Source organism: Bos indicus x Bos taurus, chromosome 12 (genome assembly GCF_003369695.1).
Source record: "Bos indicus x Bos taurus breed Angus x Brahman F1 hybrid chromosome 12, Bos_hybrid_MaternalHap_v2.0, whole genome shotgun sequence".
Taxonomy (NCBI): domain Eukaryota; kingdom Metazoa; phylum Chordata; class Mammalia; order Artiodactyla; family Bovidae; genus Bos; species Bos indicus x Bos taurus.
In genome coordinates this window covers 51,453,666-51,468,233 of record NC_040087.1, presented here as the reverse complement: position 1 = coordinate 51,468,233, position 14,568 = coordinate 51,453,666, and the positions used below count along the sequence as shown (strand labels likewise).

General features: G+C 41.6%; 1 long non-coding RNA gene across 3 annotated transcripts in view; it reads left to right on the top strand.

Annotated features, from left to right (window-relative positions):
• The first annotated feature begins 209 nt into the window (after positions 1 to 209).
• The window catches only part of LOC113902438, a 134,642-nt gene continuing 120,283 nt past the window's right edge, over positions 210 to 14,568 (top strand). Inside the window, exon 1 of one of the 3 annotated variants that reach the window (XR_003513819.1) lies at positions 210 to 494. This is a non-coding gene — a long non-coding RNA (uncharacterized LOC113902438). The remainder of the gene's footprint in view (positions 495 to 14,568) is intronic. The other 2 variants (XR_003513820.1, XR_003513818.1) reach the window with 2 other exon arrangements.

Sequence of the window (14,568 nt, the reverse complement as noted above, 5' to 3'; positions counted from 1 at the left end):
CAACCAAGTACAACCATTGTGCCGTAATTGTGTGTTTATGTGTCTCACCGAGACTCTGTGTTAGACTCAGAGCTACAGCATGGCAAAGAAGATCACAATTTGTCCCTCCCACAAAGTCAGGAGGCCACGGTACAGTCTGGAGTTCATTTGTTTGAAAAGGGAAGGAAAGAGACTCCCTAAGCGCTGCAGCCCCATGGCCGTGTGCCGTGTGCTGTAACCACCAGTGCCAGTGGGGTCACCACCCCATCCATCATACTGAGAAAGGATCCTGGCACAACCACTGGCCCCGCTGAGCTTGAAACCTCCCCTGCCGAAGCCTGAGGCTCAGTGTAGCTGTCGCCTGGGAGGTCTGCAGAGATGTGGCCCTGGCCAAACCACCTGCTCTGGCTTTTCATTGCCTGCTCCCCTACCCCAACTGTCAAATTTTCCCAGAGCACCGAGGTTTCTGAATATGGGTTAAGAGCATTCACCGTGACTCTCAAAGATGCATCCAGGTAAGGGTGCTGCACACTGACATGGTTTAGGTTCCAGGTTCTTTTTATAACGTCCCTCCCTTCCTTTTTATAACTGAACTTCGTTTATTATTCTTTAATAATTTTCTTTATTTATTTTTGGTTGTGCTGGGTCTTTGTTGCTCCATGGGCCGGGGCGAGGGCTAGTTTTCTCTAGCTGCGGTAAGCGAGGACTACTCTCTTGCGGTGTGTGGGCTTCTCATCGCGTTGACTTCTCATGTTGCAGAGCACAGGCTCTAAAGCACAGGGTCAATGGTTGTGCTGCATGAATTTAGATTCATGGCCCATGGGATCTTCCCAGTTCAGGGATCAAACTCGTGTCTCCTGCATTGCCAGGCGTTGGCAGATTCTTTACCCCTGAGACCCAGGGAAGCTCCCAAACAAGCTTCCTTATTTTAAATTAATTTTAGTTTTACAGAAAAATTGCAAAGACGGTATAATTCCCATATGTCCTTTGCCTGGCTTCTCCTCTTGCTGACATCTTACAATCATGATGAATTTTTCAGAACTAGGAGATTATTACTCTTTCCTAAAATACAGACTTCATTCAGATTTCAGTAGTTTTCTCACCAATATGATTTTGTTGTTGCTGTGCCAGGATATCACATTGTCTTTAACCAAGTTCCTTTGATTTACTCACAAAACTAATTCTCTTACATCAGTTGCTAGTGTGGTAGATTAGCTGTCCTAATGGCCTTCATTGATGACCCCTCCCTGTATCCATGCTCCTTGCAATGTGAAATCTTAGCATCTCCTATAAAGAAGTGCTCTACCTCCCCATTCTTGAATCCGGCTGATGTTGTGACTTGCTTTGGCCAATAAAATGCAGCCGATATCAAGATCTGCTTATTCCAAGCCTGGATCCCAAGAAGCCTCGGGTGCTATTGCTCCCTCCCTTGGACCCCAGCCTCCTTTATGAGAACAAGGCTGGGCTAACCTGCTGAACAGAGGAACTACATGAATGGGATAGGAGATATCCCAGCTGTATACTGAAGCCATAGACAGCCAGACCCCAGCTGACTCAGATCCATGAGCAAGTCCAGCCATCATCAGCTGAGCCTGTCCCATTGCAGAAGGGTCATCCAAATGGCCCATAGACTTGTGAGCAAAATAAATGTTTAAGATGGTGAGTCACTTAAGATTTGTGGTGTGTTTATGTAAAGGTGTCATAGCAAGAAATAGCTAATACAGTTGGGACTGGATGGTGACCCAAAGTTCACTGTCACCAATAAGTTGAGTTAAATTCATTGAACTTTTCAGGTTGTGGGCCTTCTTGGGAGTGGTCTTAGACCTTTGTAATCCGAGTTAATGAACACTTCTTTATCCCCTTCTCTGGATCTGAGTGGATTTGGATAGAAATCACATATGTGAAACAATATTTCTCCTGTCACACTGGGTAGTTCTGAATGCTTTCCTAACCACTATGTCATGGGCTTGTGCATGCTGATTGAAGTCGTGGGTCACCACAATATGTCCCTGGATTTCTTTCTGTCTCATTCCAAGGACAAGAAATCTCTGCATACTTTCTCTAAGTTTTGCTGCTTTGAGTATTTCCCAAATAAACTGTCTATATTGGCAGGGTTTTCTGCTGACTCTAGTGGATACAAGTCTGGAATTTAAATTTGATATCTTCAGCCATCTTAAACTTTTTTTTTTTCCCTTTCTTCCAGGGCAGACAATGGTCATTTTAAAAAAAGTGCTCTGAAAACTGTGGCGTGCTGCTTTGAGGGAAAACCAGTTACAAAGGGGCAGCCTATCCTCTCATATCATGTCCATTAAACAGTTTTACTTTCTCAGTCTTGGAATTCAATTCTGATTCTCCTGGAGAAGGGTTTGTTTTTCTCCTTTACAAGGTCTCAAGCTTTTCCTCTGCCTTTTCCTCCTTCCTGGATTTCTCCTCCTTCCTACTGGAATGGTGGCAGTTTCCCCAGGATTACAAAGATGCAGGCGGTAGTCCCAAGTTTCTGCCATTCTCCCTCCAGAAACTATCTTACCCCTGCCTCTCATCTAGGCGTTTCAGTATCTTGTGGATGCAGAAACAAGACAGCCATGTGTTTCTGAGCTCTGATCAGCAGCTGTTGTCTGGAGGTGACAGATGAGGAAGGGGACCTGGAGTGTAGCAGGCTTTCAGACACTCCTTCTGTGTGTGGTTCTCTGCCCAGCTTTTGAGACAACTATTCCCCTGCCAGTGCCTGAGTCTCTGGGTTTCTGTGAAATGAAGTCACTTGCTTCATTCCCTTCTTCCTCCCTTTCCAGTGCTCATTGGGAGCACTTGTTCAGCTTTTGGTAACTTGAATACTTTTCCATCTTCCAAAATGTCTTGACACCGCTCATTAATGTGTTTATTAAAATATTTCAATGTATGTGTGTATTTGGCTGTGCCGGGTCTTAGTTGCAGTATGTAAGATCTTTAGTTTGCAGCATTCGCACTCACAGTTGCAGCCTGTGGGATCTACTTCCCTGACCTGTGCCCCGCTCTGGGAGCACACAGTCTTAACCCCGGGCCACCAGGGATGTCCCAACACTGCTTTTTCACTACTATCTCTTACGTTCTCTTAGTCCTTGTGAATCTTCTTTCCGAATGCATTATTAATTTTTATTAAACTTCAAAAGTACATAAATGCTTAACATTAATTTTCATGCCTTTTGTGCCTAAGTTATTTAATAGTATATAAAAGCAATTAACATATTATTTACTATCACAGCCATAAAGTTGATGATAAAAAGACATATCAATATGAAGAAATATTGAATAGATATAATAAATCTTCCTAAAAGTAAAATGAAAATAAATACACCCTCAGATGTAACTTATATAAAACTTGATACTGCAGGGGTGGGTTTAAATCTTGATTTGATATCTTCTCTTATTTTAGTGGGTTTTGCAAGGGAGTTATGTTCACATTCCATCTGCCATGTTAGCCTGAAGTCTTCAGACTTTTTGGATTTTTATGAACATATATAAACTTGTTCTGCTGTTATTTTCTTCTTTAGGAAGTCTGTCTGGCTTTTTAAAAAGTCACTTAATAAATTATTTCAAAAGAAAAAGGAGTTGAAACTGTAGAGTTTGGAATTTTAAAACAAAATTTTTTTTATCTTTAAGAATTTTAGTAACTCTGAAAAGAATAGCAACAAAATGTAAACACCCTTGGGCACATCTAACATTTGATTATATACAATTTTTTGTTCAAGAGAGTAGATTTTCTTTTCTTATTGATATTAGCACTCTCATTAACACAGAGCTCATATTCATTATTCTCATCTTGATCACCCATTTTACCATTCTTCTGAGAAGCAAAAGAGTTTTTCTGAAAGACAGGAAGTAGCTCTCACGGCTTCTTTTCCGTGAACTTGATGTTGGCTATGATAGGGACAATATAAACAGTGTTTGTCCTTTAACATATTAAGGATGTGACATTATAGTGAAGTCCTACCTAAGTTTTCACAAGTGCAAATATTTTATACATATATATATATATATATATATATATATATAAACTGGATTGTAACACTTTGTGTTTTGCAAATTGCTTATTTCTCTTTATAGATTATGAACCCCTTCACATCAGTACATAAAGAACTAACTCATTCTTTTTTTTTTTCTAAGATAGCTTCTCAAATGGTTTGCTATTCAAAACAATGTTGTAATAAGCACGCCTTAATATACGTTTTTGCTCATCTGTTTATGTATTTCTGTTAGATATTTTTTCTGGAGTAGAATTACGAGTCACATGACTAGCACCCATTATATTTTGATAGATAAGGCCAGATTGCCTTTCAAAAAACTATCAATTTATACTTTGCATTTTTAGAATATTCATTATTTCATCCTTTCTTCAAAACGATATTTATTTTCTCCTCCGGATCTTTGCTCATCTGATAAGCAAGACAGTATGGTCTTAGTTCACACTCTTGATTATCAGTGTGACCATGTTGCTATTCACTGCACCTCCAGTCTCCATACACAAGCCAGTACTTTCCTCCCATTTCTGATGGTAGAAGAATGAAGTCAGCCCTAAGGTTTGCAAGAAATCTGGATGTTTGTTCATTAAAGGGAATTGTCATTGAGAACACGGATGACCCCAAAGGCGTAAATCTTGTTTACCTCCTGATTCTGTCACTTTGGTAGTATTTTAGAAATATGCCAGTTCAGGACACAAATGCTCTCTCCCTGGTTCTCTCTGAGAAGAGTTTGAACTCTAATAATTGTCTCTAGCTAGAGGGAACCACACTTCTTTGATTTCCTTTCTTGTGCTTTAGTGCAATCTTTGGGAGTTTCTTTCTGTGTCACTTCCTTGTGATAGTCACTAGAGATATATTTTGATTCTTTCATTTTAGGCTTTTGAAGAGTTTGTACTCTTGACTGCTTTTCTCCCCCGTGAGATTTGGCCATGGGATGCTTCCTTTTTACCTAAAGCCCTGAGAGAAGGGTTCTAAGGAAGAAAGAGTGGCCTGATGCCCAAGAAAGGGAAGTAAACTGGCTAAAATTGCCATGAGAGCAAGGAAGTGAATTGGATGCCTATTATTAATCTTTTCACATTCTTTAGTTTCACCTCTTACTTTAGCCATTCAGGCTTCAGTCTATTTTGGGAAGTGAAAATTGACTATATCTTACCTTGAACCTCTTGCTTCCTGTGCTGTGGTTTTTCTGAAGCTGTGGTGAATATTGTAGGACATTGTAGGACCCCACTTCGCACTAATGCAGTAGCTTCTGGACTTATGGGGGAGTTTTCACCCAGGGCACAACCTTGATCAATAAGGGATGGATGCCTCCAGAGAAGGCAATGGCACCCCACTCCAGTACTCTTGCCTGGAAAATCCAATAGACAGAGGAACCTGGTAAGCTGCAGTCCATGGGGTCGCTAAGAGTCGGACATGACTGAGTGATTTCGCTTTCACTTTTCACTTTCATGCATTGGAGAAGGAAATGGCAACCCACTCCAGTGTTCTTGCCTGGAAAATCCCAGAGAGGGCAGAGCCTGGTGGGCTGCCATCTATGGGGTTGCACAGAGTCGGACACGACTGAAGCGACAGCAGTAGCAGCAGCAGCAGCAGCTGCCAGAGAACTTTGTCTTCCTTTCTTCTCCTAGCTGGGTGGCTTGAGATGGATTTCATGACTACTTAGAAGGTTCTACCAGAATGAATTGACATAGGAGTGGCCAGTGCATCTGCGGTAGGTTGAAAAATGATACCCCAAAGATAATCATGTTCTTTCCCTGGAACCTGTAAATATGTTATCTTATGGCATAAGGGAATTTTCAGATATGAATGCATTGAGGATTTTGAGGTGAGTAGGTTATCATGAGTTATCTGGATGGACCAAATGTAATCAAAAGAGACTTTGTAAGAAGGAGGCAGTAGGGGACTTCCCTGGTGGTCCAGTGTTAAGACTGTGCTTCCACTGCAGGGGCATGGATTCAGTCTCTGGTTGGGGAGCTAAGATCCTGCATGCTGCATGGTGCAGCCAAAAGTAAAAATAAAAAATAAAAAAGAAGGAGGCAGTAGAATTAGAGATAATAGAAGATATGATGATGGATACAAGAGGCTGGAGTTTTGTGGAAAAGGGGTTGTGGAGCTAAGGAATACGGGCAGCATCTAAGTAGAATCTGAAAAAATAAAACAAAATAAAAAACCCAAGGGAATGGATTCTGCTTTCAGAAGCTCCAAAATAAACCAGCACTGTCAGCACCTTGCTTTTAGCCTGTAAGACCCACTTCAGACATCTGACTTCAGGACTGTGAGATAATAAATTTCATTGTTTTAAGACACAGCAGTAACAGAAAACTAATAGATCATCTGTGTTTCATTCGGTCATCCCTTACTCTGTTCCTTGGGATCATATTCCCATATTAATTGCTTATACAGTCACCTGTGTCTCAGAGTCTGCTTTTAGGGGAACCTAGGCTAAAACAGGAAGTAATTGGACTTTCTCTGACAGTTCCTACAGTTTGTTTTCTTAAAAATCAGATTTGCTTGGTCTGTCTTAAATCCCATCAAAGAAGGCCATTGGCCAAGGAAAGAAAGGAAAGGAGGGCAAGGAGGTCTCAACTGAAAGATACTAAAGTATCTTCAAGGATCAGAAGGAGTCAGGAACTGCAAGTGCCTACCCAGAGTATACATCCATGTCTGGGAATTGAAGATGAGGTCCCAGTACTGGGGGAGACAGTGTGTGTGTGTGTGTGTGTGTTGAAGAGCATCATCAGGGTCTATAGGAAAACAGATAAAAAATACCTTCTTATATTTCCAGTGAATGAAACTTAATGTAGGGAGTTGTCTATGCAGGTGACAGAGGAGCTGAGAACCAGACAGGGGCTGGAGAGGTGACCCAGAAATTGGAAAGAGCAGGAAACCACTACATCCTTAGGGTGGAGAACAGTGAGGAATGGTGCTATTGCAGTCCATGGGCTGGGACCAGCAGAAAGAAGGTGGAATCAGAGTGGGGCTCTTTGCTAGGACGGACTCTCTGAGGAAGCACAGCCATTTATTTCTGAAGAGGACATTGGAGGTCAAGTGACATGAGGAGAATTATCCTGGCTTCTCCCTCCAGCCCCTTTCTGGTCCCCATTTAGTGCCCTAATTGGCCAAACCCAAAGAAACCAGCTTGCTGAAATACAGGACAGGCGGGATAAGAATGAATCTGACAGCAAACAGACCTGGGACTGGCCTAGAGCATCCTGCCTAAGAATCTATGAAGAGACACCCATGAGAGAAAGAATCCATTTTAAACACCAGCCAATCTCTGTGGAAACAAATTTCAGATTGGTGCCAATTGGGCAAAATTTTTTCTTTACTTGTCTTTCTTCCTTTCCATGCTCTAAGCCCTGAGGGATCAGAAACTGTGGCCATTAAGTAGGACAGGTTTCTGGAGATGCTGATGGAATAAAGAAGGAAGAATCTACCTTTCCTTTTCCACTACTGATTTCCCACCTATCCTGGGTTAGAGCTATGGAAGGTAGAAGTTTTAACTCTGAATGAAGATTAAGTTTTTGGTTATTAGATAAAACACACCTCAATTACTAAGACAAGTCTATTTTAGGCAGTACTGACATAACTGGAGGATATTTTTTGAGGAAAGTTAGATAACCTATCGGAGAAGGCAGTGGCACCCCACTCCAGTACTCTTGCCTGGAAAATCCCATGGATGGAGGAGCCTGGTAGGCTGCAGTCCACGGGGTCGCACAGAGTCAGACATGACTGAAGTGACTTAGCAGCAGCAGCAGCAGATAACCTATGGTGCATGAGTGCTAAATCACTTCAGTCATGTCCAACTCTATGTAACCCTAGGGACTATAGCCTGCCAAGCTCCTCTGTCCACAGGGATTCTCCAGGCAAGAATATTGAAGTGGGTGGCCATGCCCTCCTCCAGGGGGTCTTCCTGACCCAGGGATTGAACCTACATCTCTTACGTCTCCTGCATTGTCAGGTGGGTTCTTTACCACTAGCACCACCTGGATAACCTATGGGGCCTACCCTAATTGTGAGAGAAGAACACAATTTATTTGAACTTTTCTCATTCCATCTGTGCCTGGGAAACTTTGTGAACTGGTCCCTTTGAATCTTTTCTTATTTGGTTAGAGGTCACAAGAAAGATTCCACACTCCTCCCTTTACACTCACTGGTGGGTTAGGGGCCAATGATTGTGTAACCGTTTTTGTTTTTATTTTTGTTTTAACTACCTCCACTGTAGGAAATCAAGTGTGGGAATGACTGGCATCCATTATTGTGGAGCTTCAGCCACAACTTAGATGTAACATTTTCTTTTTAAAATTTATTCATTTTTAATTGAAGGATAATTGCTTTTGAGTATTGCATTGGTTTCTACCAAACATCAACATGAATCAGTCATGGAAATGTTTGCCCATGTCCCCTCCCACTTGACTCTTTTACCATTCTTTATATCCATACTTGAAGTAATTATGTTTTTAGTTTCAGCAGGAAAAAGAAGGAGTGTATGAGATGTGTTTAGTTATGAAGGTATAAGGAAAACTCTATCACTATACAAATCGCCTTTGGTGATTGTTGAAATTCATATCCCTTGTACATAGACACTTGTCTGGAATGATGAAGAACTCTTGTATAAGGCACCTCTGCTCCACAAACAAATAACATAATCTTAGATGAGCATTGGAACAAGTCAGCTTGAAATCAGAGTTGCGAGCCAATGGGAAAAATGGTGTGCAGCAAAGAAATAAGTTTTCTGAAGTCCCCTCTGATTTTGGAACAGAAACTTTCATAAGCCCATGACTGAAAGTGTATCACAGTAAAGAATGGACATGGAAAGACCCCAATTACAGACATACAGGAGCTGAAACTACTGAAGAGTAGTTTTCTCTTCTTCCTGAAGAGAAAATGCTGTCCAATCTTAGATGAAAAGTATGGAGGCCTGGGACATATTTGAAAGAAGAGAGCTTACCCCATTATCAGGAAAGGAAGAAATTTTCAAGCTAGGAATTGGGATACTAAAGCAGACTCGGGAAACCCGAGGGAGGGAGTGGGAGTGGGCATGAGAAGGGTCCAGAAAGTGAAGATAAAATCTACACAGAGTAGGTGACCACACCTCAGAGACTCAATGACTTTGGGGAGGAGAAACGAATGGCAGGAGACTGTGTTGGTGTTTCCCCCAATACTTTTCTCTGCCTTTAAACAAGAGCAGCTGCTCACTCTCCTTGAGCAAGCACTACCTGAAGCCTGTCTGCTCTCAAGGGAAGCCATGCCTGTGTCTGAGGTTGGGCAATCTGGGTGTGGTGGGGTGGGTGTGGTCAGTGATATTGGAAGAAAGGAGAGTCTCTAGAGAAACAAATGGTGATTCTCCAGTAGAAAGATGTGAGCACTTCAATAGATTTGCATCCAATAAACATGTTGTTGGGTAGCCTCTTGTTCTGAAGAAACAGATTCCAGTTGTTAACTTTATCCCGCTTTCTGGGAAGAGCAGGTTGTGTGCAGTACACTCAGATGCCAGCAAATGTCACTTCTAGGAATGCAAAGCTAGTCAAGCTAGCCAAGGAGATAAATGAAGCAAGATGACACACATGTACACAATTGCGAGGGAAGGAAATGGATGCAGAGCCCTCAGGAGATGGGAGTAGTGTGGTCAGTGGTGGTGCAAGAGGATTACGCATGGACTGTGACATGTGAGAAGGATTATGTGTGACTGTGACATGTCATGCATGGGCCATGTGATGAAAGGGAAAGATTTGGAAGGACCCCACAACAAAGAGCAGAGGAGCCTTGAGACTGCCAGCTCCGGCCACATGCATGCTATTGAGGGCATGGCAGTGCATCAGCACCCGTGCATTCCCGTTCATGTGGCCCGCATCACACCTGATGCAGAGGAGCTACAGCAACTGTATATCTAGTGAGTATTTGCTGAGAGCTGATGTGATGGGAAAAACTGATGCCTGTTCAGCTCCATCTGAAACCCTCAAAATGGATCTCCCCCTCGTAGTGACCCAGAAAACTTAGTGGTTCTAATGTCACTCCCAATCCCATCTAAAGAATACATCCAAACCAGAAATTTAGGTGCTTGACAAATGGGGATATGGGACATGGGACAGGAAAACCCTCCTGCCTTTAGTTGGTGTGACCAAAGAGAAACAACTTGAGATTCTTTCTCAGAGCTGGGACATGTGGAAACATGGCCACGTGTACCGTCTCTGTTATGTGAGCAACAAAAACCATGTTTTCTAAAGCTATCTCCCTATTCCTACTTCCTTCTTGAAAAGAAGACTATGACAAACTTAGTGTATTAAAAATCAAAGGCATCACTCTGCTGACAAAGGTCTGTATAGTCAAAGCTGTGGTTTTTCCAGTAGTCATGTATGAATGTGAGAATTGGACCATAAAGAAGGCTGAACGCCGAAGAACTGATGCTTTTAAACTGTGGTGTTGGAGAAGACTCTTGAGAGTCCCTTGAATGGCAAGGAGATCAAACCAGTCAATCCTAAGGGAAATCAATCCTGAATACTCATTGGAAGGACTGATGCTAAAGCTGGAACTTCAATACTTTGGCCATCGGATGTGAAGAAACTGACTCATTGGAAAAGACCCTGATGCTGAGAAAGATTGAAGGCAGGAGGAGAAGGGGGCGGCAGAGAATGAGATGGCTGGATGGCATCACTGACTCAATGGAAATGAACTGGGGTGAACTCCAGGAGATGATGAGGGACAGGGAAGCCTGGTGTGCTGCAATCCATGGGGTTGCAAAGAGTAGAACACAACTTAGTGACTGAACAACTCCCTACCCTGTAACTCACATTGCTATTAAAAAGAAAAAAACAAAACAAAACAAGTAATATTCCACTTCAATTTTGATTTCTAAAGAAGACCCAAAATACGGGTGTCACCAAGACTTTTATCAGTTTCTTTGCTCTTTGACATTATAGCACACACTATCTCCATAATCTCAGTATCAGCAAATGTTATCTAGGTGTTTATAGGTGGTGCTGAAACCCTAGCTTTCCATTCTCTTACCCTGACTTGAACTATGGTTAGTAGTTAGTCTCTGAAAGATCAGATGCATTGCTTCTAGAGAAAGTGTGTCCTAATTTGAGTGATTCAGAAGTACAGGCAGAAAAAGTCAAAGGTTATTTTGTAATTAATAGCAATTTATGAATATTTAATACTACATTGGACATAGATTTCCTTTGTTGTTTTAAAAACATTTTCATACACAAGTCTAGAAATGCATTTGGCTCAACTCTGAAAAACAGACACTGAAGAATTTAGAGCAGATAGCTAGGCAGTTGTTGAATTTAAGTCCTGTCTTAATCTGGGGAGAGGAAAGGCCTATCTCCAGCATGATCTGATACAGAAAGAGAGGTAAGGGGGGATCTCTTCTGAGTAATTCCACTGAGGGCTCACTCTCTTTGTCTATATTTGTGAGTCGTATGATTCACTAGGCTGGTAGTGAAATCATTAGGGAAATGCTGTGCTTGGAAAATTCTCTATATCAGCTTATTTTTGTTGTTGAAATAGATAAAGCAATTAAGCTGCTATTAGAGGTAACTGGCTTTCTAATTTCAATTTGTCAAAAGTAATTTCTTTCATGTTATACAAACATACATACAAGTATAAACCTGCCATAAGTATTTTAAATAATTAAAAAATTAGCTAATCATTTTTGAAATTATTCTAAAACTAAAAGTCCCCTAGGAGTGACTACAAACTTGCAAATTAGATCTTAAAGAGGGTTTAAAAAAAAAAAAAATCTCAGTAAGGTCTCAAACCACAAGAGACAATTTTTTTTTTAACTCCAAAATTCATCTGGCTTTTATAAGCATTTGAAAAAAAATTTTTCTTTTGGGGATTTCCATATAAGACACTATTATTCTCATATTGCATTTTGCATGTATTTTTAGACACAGTATGGCAGCTTTGATGAAGTATGAAAGGAACTAAATATTTTTAAACTTTTCATGAAAAATTTTTTGAGGGGGGAAAGGAAGAGAATTTTTAAGTCTGCTTTTAGATTTCTCTCAAAAGTAGATCCAAGATAAAAGGGAGAATTGAGCATAACTGGGAACTCAGATAGTGAAGCCCTGTTAATTTAATGCTAACTTACCTTCCACAGCGGGGTCAGCACCTGTCTTCCCATGTTCTCTGGTGGATCAGACGCCAGAGACCCAGGTTTGATCCCTGGGTTTAGAAGATGCCCTGGAGAAGAATGGCAACCCACTCAGTATTATTGCCTGGAGAATTCCATGAACAGAAGAGCCTGGTGGACTATAGTCTATGGGGTCGCTAAGAGTCAGACACAGTTGAGTGACTAACACTTCCCACATCAGGGCACACAGATTGCAAGCAATTGATGCTGATTCTTTCTCACTTAAGCATATAAGGACTGTGTAGGAAGGATTCTGGAGCTCTTACACATTCCAAGGAACTGTTGAATCCCCAGGCCTATGGAAGGACAGGAGCTGGAACAAGTCCAGGGGTTTGTCAGGAATCCACTGACCATCTCACAGTGCCCTTGGAAAAACTCAGCCCTAATGGCTTCCATCTGTTTTTCCTGCTGTTGTAGATAGATGGAGCCTCCCAGGAAAGACAATCCAATTAGTCTGGCCTGGATCACATGCCCTTTTTCCAGTGTCCATGGGACCAAAAGAATGGGAAGGGGTTTGGTTTTTCAAATGGAAAGCAGAGGTTGTTGACAGGACACGTGGGAAGGGAGGCTAGCCCAGCATGCTCAGTTCAGTTCAGTCGCTCAGTCGTGTCCAACTCTTTGCGATCCCATGAATCGCAGCACACCAGGCCTCCCTGTCTATCACCAACTCCCGGAGTTCACTCAGACTCACGTCCATCCAGTGAGTGATGCCATCCAGCCATCTCATCCTCTGTCCTCCCCTTTTCCTCCTGCCCCCAATCCCTCCCAGCATCAGAGTCTTTTCCAATGAGTCAACTCTTCGCGTGAAGTGGCCAAAGTACTGGAGTTTCAGCTTCAGCATCATTCCCTCCAAAGAAATCCTGGGGCTGATCTCCTTCAGAATGGACTGGTTGGTCCTTGCAGTCCAAGGGACTCTCAAGAGTCTTCTCCAACACCATAGTTCAAAAGCATCAATTCTTCGGCGCTCAGCCTTCTTCACAGTCCAACTCTCACATCCATACATGACCATAGGAAAAACCATAGCCTTGACTAGACGAACCTTTGTTGACAAAGTAATGTCTCTGCTTTTGAATATGCTATCTAGGTTGGTCATAACTTTCCTTCCAAGGAGTAAGCGTCTTTTAATTTCATGGCTGCAGTCACCATCTGTAGTGATTTTGGAGCACAGAAAAATAAAGTCTGACACTGTTTCCACTGTTTCCCCATCTATTTCCCATGAAGTGACGGGACTGGATGCCATGATCTTCCTTTTCTGAATGTTGAGCTTTAAGCCAACTTTTTCACTCTCCACTTTCACTTTCATCAAGAAGCTTTTTAGTTCCTCTTCACTTTCTGCCATAAGGGTGGTGTCATCTGCGTATCTGAGGTTATTGGTATTTCTCCCGGCAATCTTGATCTCACAGGAGATATGGGTTCAATTCCTGGGTCAAGAAGATCCCCTAGAGGAGGGCATGGCAATCCACTACAATATTCTTGCCTGAAGAATCCCATGGACAGAGGAGCCTGGTGGGCTACAGTCTATAGGGTTGTAAAGAGTCGGATGTGACTGAAGCAACTAAGCACGTACCCTTAAGCCATATCACCTAACATGATGTCAACACGATTGCAGGTACAAAGACAATGTTCAGATTAAAAATCTGATTCTTTGCCATGCTTTTTATGTTCTTCTGATGTTTTTGTGTAGATTCTCAGTTGAACGTTCTGAAAGGAAAGGCGCTGAGCTGAAGGAAAGGCATTGATTAGGAAAGCTGGGTGGTCAAAGACTGCTGTGATGTCTCTTTCTTCTTTCTTAGACGGACATCCCTCATTGTTAGAAGAATTTAAAGAGAAATGAATCCAATCTACTTTCTATTTATTTCGCACCATAATTATAATAATAACGCACTCTATAATTCATGCAGATTATCTGCAACTCTTAATAAGAGGAACTGGAAAGCAGTGCAATCAACATTCTATATATACTTACCTTGAGACTGGGAATTACCGTGCATTTAAGTGTAATGACATAAACTGCTCCCGTCTGATTATAGCAGCATAATGAGATGGCTTCTATATCTGACATGCATTTAACTAAAAGAATGTGTCAATGATAGGGACATAGGAAATGATTTAGATGATAAATGATAAACATTGACATTACAAACAAATTTATTTTTATACATTTCCCATCTTTTCTCCATTCTATCCAGAGTTCTGAGGTTCTTGTCTTATGTAAAGAATAGTCTTGCAAAATAGTTATATTTCTTTTAGAAGTCCCCATGATTTCACTGATTTATAGGCAGAGGTGGATTTGCTTTGAAGCAAATGAAACTTTAGTTTCAGTACCCTTCACTTATCTGGGCTCCTTCTTAGCCCCTGTTTTCAACTTTGTATTTTTGTGGAATTGTTTTCCTTAAAAGATAATTCCTCCAATTTTTATCACTTTAGGCCCTAGAAACCCTGAGTCTACCCTGC